Genomic DNA, 6000 nt, shown 5'->3' with positions numbered 1-6000 from the left:
ACCTCTAAATTGCAGCTGAACAGGCAGCAGTTTGGGCCCAAAGATTTCATTTCTCTGTCCCATATCCCTCTGCTCACATCACTCTATTTCATTGCAAAGCAACCCTGCACAAGTTCTTAGGTCATGGGCACAAGAGCAAGCCTCTCATACAACCTGCTTCCAGTACAGTGCAGGCCAAGCTCTTTCTCACCCTCACAAGCCAAACTTCACAGTCTGTAGTTCTTACTGCATTCAGGTCTTTCAACCCTGACCAGAATAGTCCATAATGCTATACTATAATGTGGAAAGACATCTCTTAGGCCAAGCTTTCAAATTCTTCCATATTCCTCTTGAAAATCAGCTCTAAAATGTCAAAGCCACATATTCAGGTATCTAGCAACAACACCACTCTAAGTACCAACATTTCTGTTGCAGTCAGGTTCACATTGCTGGTAGAAATCACCCAACCAAGAGAAGCTTGGTGGTGGGGTGGTGGGAGGAAGGTTTATTTTGGCTTATGAGCTTGAGGGGGAAGCTATATGATGTCAGAGTAAAACAATGACATGAGCAGAGGGTGGACATCACCCCTGGCCAACATAAGGTGGACAAGTGTGTGCCAAACACTGGCATAGGGAAACTGGCTGCAATATCTACAAGCCCATCCCCAACAACACATTGCCTCCAGGAAGAATTAGTTTCCAAAGCTCCAGCAGCTGGGAACCTAGCATTCAGAACACCTAAGTTTATGGGGGATACCTGAATCAAACCACCACAGAAGGCTTTATCAAGTTATTTTGGGTAACCAAGGAAAATTAGCCATTCCTAAGTTAGGAAGTATATTAGATACTTTTCTTGTTGCAGTGACCAAATACAGTGACCATAAGGAATTTAAGAAAGCTAAGGTTAAACTTAAGGTATTAATCATCTTATTGTTTGGGTATACAGTCCATCATGACAGGATGGCATGGTGGCAGAAGCATGAAATGAAATGAATGTGGGGTCTCAGGTAGTTCTCCTTTTGATTCCATCTAGGATCCAGCCCAGGGAATATTGCCACCTACAGTTAAAATATGTCTTCCTACCTCATAACCTAATCTACAAAACTCTTCATAGACATGCCCAGGGATTTGTTTCTATTGTGATTCTAAATCCTTCCATGATGACAACAAGAGATTGGTTATCACGGGAAGTTTTCCTTGCAGCCCATATATTGTAGGGTCATCAGCCTTCCAACATGAATTGTCTCTTATTATATTTACCTGAGTTTTGATGACAATATGTGCCCCATATCTCAATACAGATTGTGGGTTCAATAAGAACCAAAGTGTTCTCCCTCCATCCTCTGGCCAAACTCAGCTGGAAAAGCAGAGCTCATTCCTAGGTTTGGAGAAGGGATACTGCTTTTCCCTGAGATCCAAACCCAAGACAGAGCCCTCTGTGATGGCAACAGGTTTTTGCTGTTGAAGATTTTCTCTTCTTTTCTTTCCTTTTCTTTTCTTTTCTTTTCTTTTCTTTTCTTTTCTTTTCTTTTCTTTTCTTTTCTTTTCTTTTCTTTTCTTTCTTTCTTTCTTTCTTTCTTTCTTTCTTTCTTTCCTTTCCTCTTTCTTTCTTTCTTTCTTTCTTTCTTTCTTTCTTTCTTTCTTTCTTTCTTTCTTTCTTTCTATTATTTTTTGGTTTTTTGAGGTAGGGTTTCACTCTGGCCCCAGGCTAACCTGTAATTAACTATGTAGTCTCAGGGTGGCCTCGAACTCACAGTGATCCTCCTACCTCTGCCTCCCGAATGCTGGGATTAAAGGCGTGCACCACCACGCCCAGCTTTGTTGAAGATTTTCTTTCAAAGCTATTTTAAGGAATTTGGGGAACTGAAATTCGTAGTTTTTCCACTCAGATGTCAATGTTTCTGACATGCTTCATGTTTCCTTGGTGTTCATAGGGAACTCTTGTATATAGGGACCCCAAATCCTTCGCATGTACATATCCAGAGTAGCAGGTTGAATCAGATTCTCCCTATAAACTCATATATTTTAAGTGCTGATGGTAATTTGGAAGGTGGAGCCTTGCTGGAGGTAGTGTGCTATTGGGGGAGGGCTTATGAGTGTTACAGCCAGATCTCCCTTTCTAGAGCTCAGTTCACTCTTCTGCTGCTGTTTTCCACCTGTGTGGCAGAAGTGATGGCCAGTCTCTGCTCCTTTGCATATACATACTCAGTGTCCCTTCTAGCTTGTCTGCTTGTTATCAGATTGTCAACCCTATCTCTAGTGTATCACAAGGCAGCTATGGGATTTATGGTTCTCCTCTAAGCCTGTCATATAGATACCTCACTCTTGTAAACATATTTTCATTTGGCAATTGGCCAAAATTAACTTATGCTATTTTTCAAGATCAATTGTACCAAGCACTCATCTTTTCTTTTTCTTTCATTGTTATTTTTGAAATTATCGTTACTCTCATGTGAGCTAAGGGCCCCTGATCTTATATTTTTACCTGTCATTTCACTAACTAAGCACACCTTATGAATTTTTTATGTCATAAAATGCCAAAGTTTATTAGCACCTCCTTTATAACTATCAGTGGATTCTTGATGCTTTCAGAGTGGCTCTTGCCTTAGAAACACCTTCCAAAACTAATCATTATTGTTACAGCTTCTCTGAAACATAGACTGGTACACTGATTAAGTACTGAGGCTTTATTAGGCAATTGCCAATTCAGAGCAGCAAAAATGAGCAACAAGAGATGCTCTGCATTTTTAAGAGTCCCTTGAAGCAATATATTGATGTTCTCATGGTTGTTTATAAGTAAATCACAGAAGACACCAAAGATTACCTACCAATGAAAGCCCATTGCTCAGAACATGAGCAGAAGGAGGGAAAGGGCATCCATCTGCCTGGCATCCTGTCACCATCCACTGCCTCCTGATGGCCAAAAATCCGTACAGTGCCTACTTCCTCCACCTTTTCTTAAAAATTTTTTATTTATTTATTTGAGAGTGACAGACACAGAGAAAAAGACAGATAGAGGGGGAGAGAGAGAATGGGCGCGCCAGGGCTTCCAGCCTCTGCAAATGAACTCCAGACGCGCGCGCCCCCTTGTGCATCTGGCTAACATGGGACCTGGGGAACCGAGCCTCGAACTGGGGTCCTTAGACTTCACAGGCAAGCACTTAACCACTAAGCCATCTCTCCAGCCCTCCTCCACCTTTTTGATTTGCTTTTGGATATCGGATCCCATGTTCTACATGGAAGGTTTCACTGTAGTTTGAGTGTGGCAGAAGGATCTAGGTAGATACTCCACCTTGTGGCTAACCAACCTGAGTATACCAACTTTGTGTGGTCAACAGGTATGGTTACCCACTGTGGAAGCATGTCTTTGAACAAATAATAATAATAATAATAATAATAATAATAATAATAATTTTTATTATTATTATACTTGTGTTTTATACTGCCACTCTTTAGAAAAGGAAACATAAAAATTGCTAGTACAACCTTATATCATCATGAGGCATTTTAATTCGATATTTTTCATGTTGATTTAGTAACCATTATCATAGTTTTAGCTTCTTAAGATTAATTCAGAATGTTTGTCAGAAACTATGCTTGCTATTATTTTAGAGTTGTACTTCATATTAGCAGGCATAAAATCAAATAGGAAATACCCAGACTGTTTGAAATATACTAGATGCAAACACTGTTCTACTTAGCAATGGTTCAGCCAGGTGCAGGTTGGTTTTATGGAAGAAAGCACAGAGCACTAAAATCCAACATAGAGTCAGTATTGCAAGCCATGGGGTCTTCTGGGTGACCACAGTGACTGCAACACAGGACATTGATTCTGACAGGAGTACTGTCATTGGAAAGAATAAGCACCCTCGTTCTCTGGATTATCTTAAGTCTCTCCATCCATTTTTCTTTCTGCTTACACTTTGCTATCATAGATCACATGCTTTAGTGATTTATTTCCCTCCTAAGTGACTCGGATTGTTTTGTCAGCATGCACAACGTTTAGTCTGATCATTTCTGTTTACTTGATTACAGCAGTTTTAAAAGAATGTGCCTCACTGCTGAGTGTGGGGAGTCAATGTTTTCAAGGACGATGCCAGTGCTAATCTACTGGTTCCCTGTTGTTATTTCAGTGGGTCTTTATAGAATTACAATTACTTGTATCTGTACCATTCCACAGGTTTTTTCCTCCCTGTCTGCAGTTACACATGAGCTCAAATGTCTTCTAAATCTAACACTGAGTCTTATCACATTCTCATCTACTTTAGAATTTGATTGCTTACCATTTTCCATTCTATCCGTTCACAGATTTTCAGCATTCTCAAGGTGGGGTGTGTGTGTGTGTATGTGTGTGTGTATGTTTTCTCCTGGGTTTCTTCTAACTTTCTCTTAATGTTAATTTTTTTTTCTGACATTTCTGACAGCACTGATATAGCATCCCCTTTTTTTACAGCTCTGTTTGCTTTCTTACCTATCTGGGGACCTTCTAATACTTGGTTTTGTGTGTATGTGTGTGTGTGAGAGAGAGAGAGTGAGATAGAGAGAGAGAGAGAGAGAGAGAGAGAGAGAGAGAGAGAGAGAGACAGATAGACAGACAGGAAGACAGACAGACAGACAGACAGAGAGAAAACACTAGCTTTCAATTTGACGTGTTCAGAGCACATTTGAGATCTTAGATTCTGTGCCTTGTGGAAACATCCCTTGGCTGTCTTTATTTCTGCATGTAAACATAAACTTTTCAGAAAAAAAATTTCTTTCACTGAAGAGGGTTTGACTGTGATGGCCCAGTTGAGTGTGAAGCGGATATGTCTCCTATTCCAGAAGAGCTACACAGGTGGGCAGAGGCAGCTCTGGTGCTGCAGATCTCTGACACTCCATCCTGTTGTCATCGGGACATATTCAGGATATGGCCTGTTATTCTGTATACCTCGCAGGCATGTTCTGTTGTCCTTTCCCTGACCTTCTCCACTTCACTTTTGCTTTTGGCTGCCACATGCATCATCTGCATTATTCTAGTGTGTGTACCTGCTCAGTGGGAGCCTGTGGTGTGCTTTATTTCTCCAAGCTCGGCTTTTAACAAGTCATGAGGACTTTAGAGTACACACTTGATAGGCACACAAGCTGGCCGTATTTGTACATCCAGATCAGCTCTAATTCCTCTGGTTTCTTTTGTCCCCAGCTCAGCTTTAACTCTTTATCTACATCTCATCTGTGGTCCAATTCCCCTTATCTCATTCATCCCCAGCTCAGCTGTTGCCACTTCTCTCTGCTTCATCCCAAGCTCAGCTCACTCTCCCTCTTTTATTCATATCTTCCTGTGCACAACTACTTTTTATGCCTGAGTGGAAGTTGTCACTTTTAATATACAGACACGCGACTTTGTTCTGAGGCTTTGATAGGCACTACTCATTGACTTTATTGGGAAATTGGTCTAGTATGTATTTCTAATTATATCTTAAACTTGAAACCTATAAGGCATTGCCCATGTCTTAATGGAAGAGTCTCCTTACATTATGAGATAATGAAATAAGCATGCATACATCAAGCTACTTGTGTTATCAGACACATAAAAATAAATGTATCTATAATCCTTAAGTACATATGCCCCAGGAGTGCTCTGTTGATCACTTGTGCGCTGAAGTACCTGTATGGCAAAATTTTTTTCATGCTGTTTTTAAGTAATGGTGCCTTTGGACTAATTCCCTTTTGAATGTTTTTTACTTTCATGAATGTTTGTATTCTACTTCCCAATGTATATATCTATGTTATTTTCTTTTAATCAATCCATTTGATAAATGCCTTTAAAATGCTATTTTAAAATATGGTGTGGAATGAATAGGCCAGACCCCTGTTCTCTGGCTCCTTCCAGCTCCCAGGTCAGGGTTCCCTACACAGGACTGTGTGCTGATAGACAAGGAAGCATAGAGTGAGTAGGACAGATCTCAGGTTGTGGCTACTCCCAGCTCTCTGGTCCAGGTACCCTGTGTGGGAGCATGTGCTGGCAGGCATAGTGAGGAGCTAG

This window comes from Jaculus jaculus, chromosome 12 (assembly GCF_020740685.1).
Source record: "Jaculus jaculus isolate mJacJac1 chromosome 12, mJacJac1.mat.Y.cur, whole genome shotgun sequence".
Classification (NCBI taxonomy): domain Eukaryota; kingdom Metazoa; phylum Chordata; class Mammalia; order Rodentia; family Dipodidae; genus Jaculus; species Jaculus jaculus.
This window is presented reverse-complemented; position numbering follows the sequence as displayed.